The 14,500-nt window shown below is 37.6% G+C and overlaps 1 protein-coding gene across 5 annotated transcripts in view; it reads left to right on the top strand.

The window, feature by feature from the left end:
* The window catches only part of LOC134541647 (uncharacterized), a 280,099-nt gene that overhangs the window by 163,590 nt on the left and 102,009 nt on the right, over positions 1-14,500 (top strand). The window lies entirely within an intron of this gene.

Raw genomic sequence — 14,500 nt, 5'->3', positions numbered from 1 at the left:
ATCCTACACCGAAGAATCTGCCCAACCACCAGATTGCTGAAGGACAAAGGGTACTAGTCAGGACCCATCCACTCAGCAATAAGCCTAACCACTTCTGCGCCGGATTCGCACCAAAGTGGGAAGGACCCGACCAGGCCTCTACCAGGCCTCTACCAGCCTCCACAGCGTCGCCAGATGCCGTGACGGAGCTGCAAAGGAGACCCCAAGGACCTACCAGGACGGTACTGAGAGACGGTTTGGCAGACACCAAACCAACGGCCTTACCAATGGCCGAATCCTGCAACCACCGGCAGCAGTCCCAATAGGCGTTCCCAGGAGACCACCGGCAGCTGTCCCAATAGGCGTTCCCAGGAGACCACCGGCAGCTGTCCCCAATCAGGACTTCCAGAAAGCTGAAGATGCCATATCCGAAGTGATAACCCAGAGACTCGTACAAAACAGAGACTAACAGTTATCTATGTGTAAAGTGTTCCTCCAAGATGTCCTAGCTTCTTCTCCCGTAAAGTAACGCTCGCCACTAGGGGGGAAATTGACGCGTGCCCGCCCTCCCTATATTAAATATCACGTTACTTTACGTTATAATTAAACTCAAAAACGAGTTTTAATAAGTTCAGAAGCAATTCAGGGAAAAATGTTTCGGCAATAGGCCTACTCACGTAATATGCGGCGACGAATCTGTGCGACGTCGTAGGTTATAAACAAAGCGACGAACAATAGAATAATTCATTAAAGCAACCAACCATCTTCGTCCTTTATTTTTTACGTCGCTATAACCACACATATTAATGCACTTCAGAATATAATAGTAAATATGAACGAGTTATGTATACAAATGTATATTTTTCTCTTGCCACAGCTAAACATGTACATTGGGATGCCATCTTGTGAACGGCGATCTACCAACTGTATTTATATTTTATAATAGTATAAATTTAACTAATTAAGTTGTGAAAGCAAGTTTAAATACTTTTTAATAGGATTGAATATATATGTATGTACATATAATTATTTATGTCAAGTTTATCTTTTCTTTCTAATTATTAATATCTAGTTTATATTTCCACCACCAGGGCAGGGAAATTTTGGCGAGATTCATGCGCGCGCATCTCATCCCTTCCAAAGAGGAGTTAGTTCGCCCCTCCCTTCATTTCTTTGTTCCCGCGCATTTCTCCCTATATAAAGGCGAGGTCATCCACCTGAAAGCAGTTGATCGGCCCGACGGCTAGTGAGGCTGGATTCCGCCCACTGGCCATAGGACGATCATAGGGGGAGCAGCAGAACGACTGGCTATCCGTATTCTGCTGCTCGCACCCCTCCTTCGCGAGTTAGACCATCTGAGGACCTATCTCGGCCTAGGGAATTTGTCTCCCTTCCCCCCCCCCCCCCCCCCCTTTCTGGACGATAGGGTGTACCGTGTATCAATTCAGTGTATGTTGTAAAAGCCGACGCAGGCGACAAATTGAACTGTTTGGACATACAGGTCAATAAAAGTTCCGTGTAAAATACAGACATTTTTTTAATGAATAGCCTAGTCCCATCCCTCACCCCCACTAGCTATTCGCCTGCATACCAGCCGAGTGTGAATCCTGCCGCAAGATCAGCAGCTTGGACCTTCTCCACCCAGATACCTGGCTCTCACCCAAGAGAGACATCGGTGAGAGAAGAAGAGGTGACTGCACCACCACAACATTCTGGCGCCCAACGTGGGGCAAGATCAGCAGTTTGACCTCCTCCACCCGATACCTGGCTCTCTGTCAAGAGGGTTCGGTGCGAGAGGGGTGCAAGAGGAGACGGAACCATCACAACCTGTCGTGTGCAAAAGTAATCCCGGGCCATGCACGCCGCCTGATTGCGCTAAAGTCCAGAATTACAAATAACATTTAACCATAGCTGTTACTCAATTAAGATCGTTTTCAAGTGCGCTGAAAGTTAATTACAAAGTCCAGATAATCAGGTCACCTCACAGTACCCCCGTGGTCGACTATCGCGCGTGCGACAGTCGATTAGGCGGGGCAGCTTATGTTCGAGGCGTTGCACCACCCTGCACCCAGGTGCGTTCACGTCGCACACGCTCGGGGCGAGGCGGCGACGCGCCATAGCGGTCTGTGCGGATTCGAGGAGCATTAACGGTTGGCGTCAACCTGATAGTATTAACAACACACCTCCCATTATATTCGTGTTGTAGCGTAAATCTTGAAGTGTTCTATTGAGTGCTTCTAGTGATTTTCTATGGGCCATTGTGCTTTCATCCCATATAATGGCTTTGCACTGTTAGTCCAGGCATTTTATGAGAAAAAGGGGTCGATTTATGGACAAATTGTAAGAAAAGGGTTTATTATATCAAAATTTGCAGAAAAATTCGTAGAATAAAATATCCAAAATCCACCGAAATCCACTTTATTTTGGTAAAGTTTTTTTCGGGATTTGTCCCGGAAAAATGCGGAATAAATTAATAACTGGAAAATGGTGCATTCTACTAAAGGTATAGACACTAAAATTAAAGAGAGAAAAATTTATCATAACATATCAAAAATGTACAGAAATCCACTAATAACTACTGTTTTGTTTTCTGGAATTCGTCACGGAAAAACCTAAAATATTGAAATAAATTAAAAATGGCGCATTTTACAGCAAAATGTTTCAGGATAAAGTTAAAGTACACAATGATTTTCATAATATATTCAAAATTCACAAAAATCTACACAAAATAGGTTTTTGGTTTTCCAGAAAATTTCCTGACAAAAAAAAAGACAAAACTAAAACGTATCGTACGTCAAAGAAAGTCGTGACTAAAATTAAAGACAATTTTTTTGTATTAAATATAATTTAAATTCACCAAAATCTGCTTATATATATAAATATATATATTTACATATGTATATAGTTTTTTTTTTGTGACTCGTCCTGGAAAATCTTTAAAAATTCAATAAAACGAAAACGGAACATCGTATTGAAAAAGTTTTGGTGGGTCAAACAGAAGCACACAAGATTTACTATACTAGATCCTTAATTCAGTGAAATCTGGTAAATAGATCTTATTTTGTGATCGGACACGGAAAAAGTATTGAATATGTAGGCTAATTAACAGAAAGCACTGTATCCCATGTCAAATTATGTCAGATCCGAACTATATTCATTTTCCATAATATATTTTAAAGTCACTTAAATTACATTCCTTTTTCAGTTAGTGATGTGTTAAAATGTTTTTGATATCTACCAAAATTATTTTCCATAAAAAAAAACAGGCTCATTTCAACTGCTTATCGTTTGAAAGAAAATTTTGACACGTCCATTCTCACAAAACATACCATACAATTAAATTTACACAAGATTTCCAGTGACCTGTTTAGAGAAGAAATAGAAAAATTACACACATTGGGATGCACTCTGCAACACACAATACTAAATAAACATGCATGGATATGTTGGAACACCCTACCTTAAAAGCCGTCACAGTAATTGCATTCCTCGGGAGGTAATTCATGCCGGTTTTTACAGGTTGATCCATGACAGTTTCCATAAACCGAAGAACATGAGATGCCGTGTTTCCTACAACTGCAGTTGGATGCACCGCAACCATCTTCATTGCAAGTGCACCTGATTACCTTCAAAAGGCATTCCGGAGCTGTTGGCTTGTCTGTCGAAATTGGCAAGAGAAGGTGGCCACATTTTCTCCATCCCCATTCTTCTGGATTCATCTTAATTCCCTTCCATTCTTGTATCTGATAGAAAACCCTTAAGAAATGGAAACGAGCTGAAGCACTAGTTGGAGGTAACTGTTCTGGTTGTACACATTTGGAACTAGTAGCTGCTTTCTCACTAAACACTTTAAAACGCAAAGTGTCGAGTGTGTCACTTCTCGACCCATTGTACAGGCGTACTAGCAGCTGTTCTCCCGATTTTACAATGTCTTCCGATTTTACAATGTCTTCTTTTGACACACTGGGAATACTATCTGAAAATACTTTCGCAAGTTGCCTGAAGGCACTGTCATTCTGGATCAGATCCATTATTTTCCCTTTTCCTATACCATGAATGCATGGCAGAAAAGATTATTACTACAAATTTCATCACCGAGCTTCAGCTTTAGCTCCTTAATGTGATATGTTTTCTTCTGCCTTTGTTCACTTTTTAAACACAAGCTGTTATGTGATTGTGGGTCAAAGTAGTAGAGTAAAAGGACAAGTAAATTTGTGTCTGTTCCTATAACTGTTGTCAACTGTTCTTTTGCACATTTTAGATCTTCTTGGACAATGTAAATATCTGCATAACCTTGTGCTTTGACAACAGGAGATTCTGCTTCGCGTACATGTATTGCTAATAACCTTAAAAATTGTCCTTTATTTCGCTCCTTCAAAAGAAACATATCTTTACGGAGTGATAGTTGCATTTCTCCTGTGAATTCAACTACAGGTGATGCATTACCTCTTATTCTTCTCATATGTGCTGTGTCTTTAGTACTGTGAGTTTTCCCATATCCATCAAATACAGTAGTTGCTAATCCATAATTGTGAAAAAAGGGCAATTATATAATGCAATTTTTTTGCCCTTAATTTAATTTACAATTCATTTTGAAGTTCGGTGCACGGTTTCCGTTTTTTTTTTTCTCTCTCTTTTGATAACCTTTTTCCGGGACATTTCCTGGAAAACAAATAAAAACTGTTGATCTGTGTGAAATTCTAATATATTATGAAAAACATTGTTTACTTTATCTTTTTCCTAAACCATTATGCTGTAAAGTGCACAATTTTCGATTTATTTCATTTTTAATATTTTTTTCAGGGACTAATCCCGGCAAACCAAGCAGAATTTATAAGCGGATTTGTTTGAACTTTGGATATGTTATGGAAAAGTTAATGTTCTTTAATTTTTGTCTCTACAGGTTTTGTTGTCAGATGCACCGTTTTTGAGTTGTTTTTTTTTTCGCGTTTTTCCGGGACAAAACCCCGGAAAAAAGGTACCAAAAATAGTGGATTTCGGGGGATTTTGGATATGTTATTCTACGAATTTTTCTGCGAATTTCGATGTAAAAAACCTTTTCTTGCAATTTGTCCATGTTTTTTTCATATTTTTCCTGGACTATGTTTCAATATTTGTCCACGTGCTGATGATTTTGTGATGTTACATACCGGAAATTCATAGTCAGCTACATTTAATGGTAATTTCAAACCAGAATGCGCTGTTTGTCCACCATCCATGAGTGTAGCTGCTATCCCCGATGATGCTAGGGCGAGAACAATTTCTTTATTTGCACAGATTTCAGCTAGAATTAAATTGATCAAAAATGTTTTCCTGGTGCCGCAGGTGCCTCTAAAAATATTATGCCACCTTGCTGTTTTCTATAATAGTACATTATTATATCATATGCCTATTTTTGACTCTAAATTATTAAGGGTTTGTTGTGTTGGATGTAAAGCCCCAATTCGTCGATTTTATAATTTGTTTCTTTTAAAAATTCACTGTTCATAGCATCCAAATGACTTCGTTTAGGAGATTGAACACCTAGTTGTACTAACATTTGGTTAGATATTGTTAAACATTTATCTTCTATCAAAATCAAAGCTTTGTTAAAAATTTCTGCATTGAAATCAATTTCTAAGTCCGGGTTTTGTCGTCGTATTTCAGCCAAGACGTCATCGCTCATATATTCTCGATATTTAAGCCATTGTCGATTTGGATTAGAAGGATTACATGTAGTTAATTTAATTGCAAATAGCTCACGAATTGGTTTTGCTGTTGCCATTTGGACTGCTTCGTTCATAGCTAACTCCCAATGATTATCGTTTTCTAGTAGGCCTAATCTTTGACATTCCTCTTGATATGTTTCACAAATGTAACCATTGATGGTTTTTAGGTCTTCAAATCACGTTGGGCCACGAATAGTGTGTAGTAATAAAGGTAGATAGAAACATTCCGAGATTCTTGGATGCACTGTGTAGACTCGTCCTATTGTGTTACTCTTGAATACTCCATCATGTCCTTTTACTGGCATTCCACATTTTCGAGAATTATATTGTTTACTTGTTGTATTCCATGTATAATAACTTGGTACTTCTGAATAAAGTAAAGTCTTAGCAAATTGATCTTTCTGGCATAATTCGAAAAATGCTGTTAAAGTTGTTCGTGTTGGTGGTTCTGTCGCAACTTTTTGTGCCTTTTCTGTACTGAAAAACAAACGTTGTCTATTTTCTAAGTGGACGGATAAATGGAGAACCAGCGGATCTCGATCGTGAATGGGAAAACTTAAAATTCGCCAAATCTCTTCGTTGGTATTGATGTAACGACCAATTTGATACTGTATTATCTCATCAAGTTGGTTTTCTTGGTTACCGTAAAAACTGCCTTTATTAATATATTTGCACACATATTTAATCTTTTTGACAGAACTACAGTATTCAACATTGATATGGGCATTCCTAAACATTTTGGATAAAAGTTGATTGTATGGAACTACCCATTGATTGTTAATTTGAATTTCTTCATTGCCTCGTACTTTAATTTCAGCTGTAAATCCGCCTTATTCTGGTGGTCGACGTCTGTATTTTGGATATCCGTCTTCGCCGGTGATTGTTTTGTTCAAAAGTGGCTTCTGATAACGTTTCGTACATTTTTCATCTTTCATGCACGGAGATATTCTATTTAGTTCACCACATGGGCCATGAACCTTGTTTATCACTATTATATTATAAAGATCAGGATCTTCTTCCGGGTTTGGAAACTCAGCCTCAATGATATAATTTATTTGATTCGGTTGAATTCTATTTTGAATCAAATTAAGTTGTGAGAATGTGGCAATCCTCGTTTCTGCCATTCAATTGAAAACATCCAGCAGGTAACAGCACAGAATATTTGATTTTTTACGATGGCGTCAATAAATTTAATTTATTTTTGACAAAAAACTCGGGCAACAAAATCATGTCGATCACTGGCCGCCTGTCCATATTGTAATTCGTCTTTTATTTCCACCCATGAAGAATTGCATGTAAATGTTATAAATAAATCTGGTCGGCCTTGTTTTCTGACAAAGTTAACGCATCTTGAGCATATTCATGCATATGATGTGGACTTCCAGTAAACGTAGATGGTAAGTTGACCAATTTTCCCATGTTATCGACGTTTCCATCATTCATCATAGCATCGTTCAAATGAATGTAGCCTATTCATCCGAACGCAACTTACGTTGATTATGGCGAATAAATTCTAATCTTTCCATCACAATTTTAGCATACATATCCACAATAAACTGCTGAAATAATTGCTGACAATGTAAAATATGGTTATATTCACCATTTCTCATCATAACTCCATAAGCATAAAATTGCATACCTGATACTTTTTGTTAGTTTCGACATTTGTAGCTGGATCAATTTGTTGAATATTAAAGTGATAACCATCCTCACCTTGCCAAAAAATTAGCGGCTACTGTAGTGCATAACTACGATGTGTTTCAGCAATACGTTGCAATTGATTACTTCGGCGTTGGATAATAATATCACAACGACTATATTTGTTATCAACAATTACTACAGCAACTTCGTTCGTTTGAGGTGCATTGAACCTTTGTTCGTGTTGACCGGCTGGTCGTTTATCTGCGCGAATGACAGTCTTATTATTGTCTGCAACCATTTGGTCTAAAGAAGTTTTAAACACATTGATTAGGTGATTATGATTATGAAGTAGACATAATTTTTGAATAATGTCTCGTTGTATTCCCTTAATGTGAGAGCAATGTTGATCTATTTCAAGGTCTTCGTTACCAATAAAGTATACTTGAAGAAACTTTGGAGTCTCATTAGACATCGGCATGAGTGACCCTACTCGTTGATAAATTTTACCTTGAACCTTGAAAACTGGACTGAAATTTTCTTCCTGGCATATTAAAGTAGCTCCAAATGAAGTCATTTGAAAACAACAGTTGTACCGACGTATAATTTGTAGAAAATGATTGGAATCTGGTGATTCTCCATTCATATATGCGAGTAATTCTGGTGGTGGTACATTTAATGCTGGTAAATTGACTTTACCACTTGAGCAGCACATACCAGCAGTTTCTCCCTTGAATTTCCATGCATGGCAATACTCGCATATCGTATCCATTTTTCCAATGACAATATTTGGATGGTCAAAATATTTTTTTTGGCAATCATAATATAATGCCTGACGTTCTAAACTCTCATGTGTAGCAGCTTGTTGGCGTAGAGTGCCCATTGTTGCTTTACTTTTTCTCTTTTCCAATTCACGTTGGTCAGCAGACTGATGATTTTGAATCAATTTGACTCGGGATCAGGTTTCTTTGTTAGTGCGTGCTCTTTCTTCTTCAGTTTGTTTTTCTATAAGTCTTTTCACGCCTTGACGAATATTTGAAAGCTTTTTTTCCCTTTGTTCTTCTGTTTCATTTTGACGTGTTACTTTTCTTCTTTGTGAATCCACTTTAGATTTGGTAAATACTTTTTTCCGCTTTGGCATTTTGTATATACAGTAAACTCTCGCCAGTCCGTGGCCCGAGAATCCGAAGTTCTCAGAAATCCGGGGTATTTCCGAAGTGACATGATCGTTACTGTTTAGATGTATGTATCACTATTCTCAGTGGATGATAAGAGCGACGCTCACTGATATTTATAGCGCGGTAAAAGGCTCTGAACTGGCGCGCAGTCATCTCGTTCCCGTCAGATAACTGTGAAATTTGAGCGGTGACCGTAACATTATATGGCGGGAAAATAAAGATAAAGGTGTAATGCCTTTTCCTCTGGTGCTTTCAAGAAATTTTTTAACGGTTTTTTACACTTAAAACTTCAAAACCATGCCTTTTAGCCATTTTAACTCCTCTTAATCCGATATAAAAAAAACAGTTGGGCATTAGCAAATTCTTAAATGCTTTTCGTAAACAGACTCCAGTCGGATATTTAGAGTAGGTTGGAAATCGCGTAGGTTTTCCTGAAGCTCTGGGCACCGTGTGTCAGTGTGTGAAACATGTTGCCAGTGACAAGTTTCCTAGCTGTGCGCGGCACACGACTGTAGTTGTCATGCGTCACACGCCGGGAATGCTGGCCGGAGGGAAGGTGAGTATAGTTCATTTGCGGTAAAAATAAATACTCTAACCGCCCTGCTAAATTTTTCCATTAAAGAAATTTTGAAGTTTCAGAGATTTTCCAGCAGAAATAATGTTCTGTAACTAACAAACAAATTGTATCAAAAAATTAACGGTAAATGGCTGCCGTGGGGGGCCTTAAAAAAATGTTCATTTTACCGGGAATGGACTATACAACCTGGCTTTCGTCGCATGCAGTGTGGAGTAGGGGAGGAAGGATGTTGACAGTTTCACACGCAGAAAATGGCTAGAGGGCTGGAGAGAGGGAGAGAGATGGTTTGTTGTCTGGGAGGGAGAGGTAAGCCGTATGACGTCATGCATCCGCTGCCTTTGCAGCCGCCAGCCTGTCTAGACGAGATTCTCGCACTCCCACTTACGTCGCACAAGCTACTGCTGCCGTGTTTTTAAACGGACTGTCCAATTTTTTTTCTCTTCTTATACGAACATTAGTAAGTGCACTATAAACCAACACAAAATATATGCTGCATGTTAAATAATAGCTTTGTATAAGCTTTTATTGTGAGTTTTACAATTTTTTCCCCGATTATTTTTGTTTTGTGCCAAAATTTCAGATTTTTTGATGGTTCTAGTGTACAATTAACTAATGATTTTTTTTTATTTCTCCCGTTTCTCTTTAGTTTAACTGGACTGGCCGTGTGTCTGTGAGGGAGTGGCCTTGAGTCTCTTGCCAGCTACGTATCGCTTCTCTCTCCCGCCCCTCCTAAATTCACTTCCCCTTATCATGGGGCTTCCCGTTTCAGCGCACGCCACATTGCTACGCCTAGCTCTTTCACATCAAAGTGCGACTTCGGGTGCCATTAATTTAATTTAAGATGACTTTAAATTACTTTTTACACAATTTACTACCAACTTGAACAAATGGGTGTGTTAAATTTAATCAGGCCAGGCTGTAAATTTTCAGGAAAAAAAAATTCTCGGGTGCTTCATTTACTATGAATGGACTATACTGGTATTGCTTACGTACCATTCTGTTAACTTCTCAAGTGTCTTGTTTATTATGACGTCCTGTGGTAGTATTACATGTTCATTGACTACCATCTTATCTTTTAGAATTTTTTTTTGTATTTTAATGAAAATTTTTCAAAAATCCGAAGTTTTCAAAAATCCGAAGGTCATAAATCCCCGACACCCACGGATTTGCGAGAGTTTACTGTATATAACAACGATGTAAAAAAGTTACACAAAATAAATCTCTTGATTGTTACAATGATAACACTGACGAATGGTCACTGCATTTCGGTTTATATACCATTAGCGACCGAAATTTCTAGTTTTAGAACAGTCCAGAACATTCAAATAGTTTGTTCTTTTTCACTTGTGAAAATCACTTGATTTTTTTCTGTAACTGTTTACTCTTGATTCCAATTGATCTTCACTCGACTGCAAACACGATTGAATTGACAAAAAGTCACTGAATTTCGGTTTATATACCATCAGACACCGACATTTCCAGTACCAGATCACTCTAGAATATTTAGATGTGCATCACTTCAATTTCGTTCTTTTAGATCAATAATAACACTAGTACACATTTTGCAACTTTACAGACCAATCCAAAAAAATTTAGAACTTTCTCGAACATTTTAAATCGCTTATAATAAATTGCACTCATTTTAGAATTTTCTAGATCATTCAAGACATTTCTAGAACTTTCTCGAACATTTGAAATTGCTTATAATAAATTGCATCCATTTTAGAATTTTCTAGAACTTTCTCGAACATTCTAAATCTATCATAATCAATTGCACTATTTTTGGAACTTTCCAGATCATTCGGAAAAATTCTAGAACTTTCTCGATCATTCTAAATCGATCATAATAAATTGCAATCATTTTGAAAAGTTGTGGCAATGTGAGCAATACTTATTCAAATTCTATTCGTATACTAGCTGACCCGACAGATGTTGTCCTGTCCTTAGAATTTTTTCAATATTACTTATCTACGAACCTACTCTGACATAGCTACCTCCCTACCTTGAAAGACTGACTGATTATTCGCATATCTGGTAGTGGTAACAGCGCACCTAGTACGTTAGCACGTGAGGCAGCTCGATCAATCATGCAAAGTTTTATTTTGTTAAATTTTCTAATTTTCCATGCAACTTCATAAGAACCTTCCCCTTACAATAACATACAACAAAAAAAAAAAAAAAAAAAAAGGAAGTAGCGAAATCGGGCCAGACGTTCACTCGTGCTGCCGTGACAAAGGGAAATAGGGATTCACGTTCTGGCAAAAGATGGAAAAAAAAAATTAAATAAATAAAATGTATTTCTGAGTGATCACGTTAATTATTTTCTCATCAATAAACGACAATTACTTACAAAAATAATTTTTTATTTTGTACACTCCAATACTTTATAAATGTGTTGATATTCATTCTAATGCTTTATGGTATACGATATTTTTTGTTTGGTTGCCTGGCGCGTAAACAAATAAAGCTATAAAGCTGACTGTTTCCCAACGCGGGAGCAGGCGACATAAAACTGTCCATGAGAGAAACATGGGTTTTCAAGATTAACACCGCAAACACTCAACGCCTGACCCTGGGATTTATTTACAATCATAGAAAAACACGCCGCCTTGGAAATTTTAGTCGTTTAATTTCAAATGGTGTGTCAGTTGTTACCATTGGGATGCGAGTCATCAACACTTCTTCTCCCTTACATTTTCCTTTTAGAATTGTTGCTTGGATCACATTGTTAAGTCAATTTTTCACTTCTAGACGTGTACTGTTACAAAGACGCGGAGGGTTAATATTTCTTAACATTATTACTACTGATCCTACTTTCAATTGAAGATTATAGGGTGGCAATCTTGACAAATCCAATGAGTTCAAAAATTCTGGGGGATAGTTGACATCATCTTGATTAGTTGCGCAATCAACTGATTTGTAGTATGTCTTTAATTTACAGGCAATTTCATTTTGAATTTTTAAGTTTATTTCATTTACATCCGTGTTTTTGGCAGCTGATATAGCACGTTCGCTCAACAAAAAATTATCTTTGTAATTTTGAGCGACGTTTGGGAACACCTTTTGTATGAGCTCGGTTTTTGTTTCAGTAAACTGACAAAAATTGACAGAAAATGAAATGCAGCCAGTCAAAATATCTACAGGGATTTTGCCATTACCAATGCCAATTAGTTGTTTAGAAAATATTTCTCCAGATCAATCATTTTGTAATTCCACATGCACATTATTGCTTAAATTTAGTATCTTAACGTATTTCCACAAAATGGAGGACTTTAAACATAGACTGAGTTCATCCGCTGGCGTTGACCGTGGAATCACTGGTAATGTTTAACGAAAATCTCCTGCTAACAAAATCATCGCTCCACGAAATATGTTTTTTTTTGTTTCGCAGATCTTTCATAGTTCTGTCTAACGCCTTCAAAGACTTTTTATGTGCCATCGTGCATTCATCCCACACGATCAACTTACATTGATGGAAAACCTTTGCATTGCTTTTAGAGCCATCTGTAGTTGTTTCCGGAACAATGAGTTAGTAATATGTTACTGGTCTTCAATACTAGAGAAGCACTCAATTCTAAAAGTAACAATTACGCGCAGGCGTATTAAAATTCTGTAAGGAATGGAGGTCTATACTATTCCGAAAATTAATTTCACCCACTGGTAATATCTAATGTTTAATTGTATTTGTATAATTTAGTTCAGGACTGATTTGGCTTAACGCAAAATTACCAAAAAATCTGGGAAGGCAGCCCATCAGGATTTTACGAACTGTATGCGTACAAGGAAACAACCTGAAAGGCGGCCTTTCCGATGGGGCACAATTCAGGGTTTTCTTTCGCTTTAAACAAAGCGAACAGACAACTCTGGAAAGGCAGCCCATCAGGATTATACGAACTGTATGCGTACAAGGAAAAAACCTGAAAGGCGGCCTTTCCGATTGGGCACAATTCAGGGTTTTCTTTCACTTCAAACAAAGCGAACAGCCAACTCTGGAAAGGCAGCCCCTCAGGATTTTACGAACTGTATGCGCACAAGGAAAAAACCTGAATGGCGGCTTTTCTGATGGTGCACAATTCAGGGTTTTCTTTCGCTTAAAACAAAGCGAACAGCCAACTCTGGAAAAGCAGCCCATCAGGATTTTACGTACTGTATGCGTACAAGGAAAAAACCTGAAAGGCGGCCTTTCCGATGGGGCACAATTCAGGGTTTTCTTTCACTTAAAACAAAGCGAACAGCCAACTCTGGAAAGGCAGCCCATCAGGATTTTATGAACTGTATGCGCCCAAGGAAAAAACCTGAAAGGCGGCCTTGCCGATGGGGCACAATTCAGTGCCCACAACGATCTAACGAAAACTAAAAATTTCTGAAAGGCACCCTTTCCAATGGGGCACAATTCAGGATATTTTCCTGCAAACAACAAAGCAAAAATCAAGCCCTGGAAAGGTAGCCTATCAGAATTTTGTAAATTGTTTTGCATATGAAGAAAAACATGAAAGGCGCCCTTTCCAATGGGGCATATTTCAGGATATTTTTTGTCTTAAAAGGAAGTCTATAACACGTTCTGGAAAGGCAGCCTATCAGGATTTTACAAATTCTTTCGCTTATGTAGAAAAACCTGATAGGCACCCTTTCCAATGGGGCACATTTCAGGATTCTTTTCGGTTTAAAATTCAGTTAATAACTCGTTGTGGAAAGGCAGCCTATCAGGATTTAAAGAATTGTGTATGTGCTTGAAAAAACCTGAAAGGCGCCCTTTCCAATGGGGCGCAATTCAGTCGCCCCAAATTTCATCTCTGTTTGAAAATTGGGCATCAGTAGACCTATAAATAAATTCTTCTTCCTGAGGCTTTTTTGATGTAACCTGATATTCTTCTTCGCAAGTTTCTTTATTTCTGCACAATGTTGCTTGAAGCTTCAGTCTTTTCCTCTGAATATAATAAATGAGTCACAAAAGCATTATTTAGTTGTGTGTGGCACATTATAGATAAAATTTATTGAATGGATAAATTACATTTAACGATGCAGTTGCCAAGGTAATGCGTTATGGCAAGAATAAGGATCCGCTCGTCCACCCAAAAGACAAAGTCCCTTTTTACAGTGTTAATTAACATTGTGAGTATTATAAAGAACTTTTGTCTAAAACCAAACAAGAAGCTACATTTGCACACAACACAGCGGTTCGAAAACTATCATATTTTTTCTTCGTTAATTTTATTTCATATGTTTTGAATTTTTTAATCTTTTGTTTTATGAAACAGTTGATTTCTTAAGTTCGAACACTTGATTTTGTTTTTTAGTTTTGAAAGACTAAGAATAATTAACTACTAAGATTGCTTCGCAAATAAATACATTAAAATTATGTTTTTCATGTTATCTTTAAAACGCACATATAAAAAATCGCTAGCTACTCTTGTATTGGT

The sequence above is a fragment of the Bacillus rossius genome (assembly GCF_032445375.1).
Source record: "Bacillus rossius redtenbacheri isolate Brsri chromosome 4 unlocalized genomic scaffold, Brsri_v3 Brsri_v3_scf4_1, whole genome shotgun sequence".
NCBI lineage: Eukaryota > Metazoa > Arthropoda > Insecta > Phasmatodea > Bacillidae > Bacillus > Bacillus rossius.
Note: the sequence above shows the minus strand (reverse complement) of the source record. Positions and strands in the feature narration are given on the sequence as shown.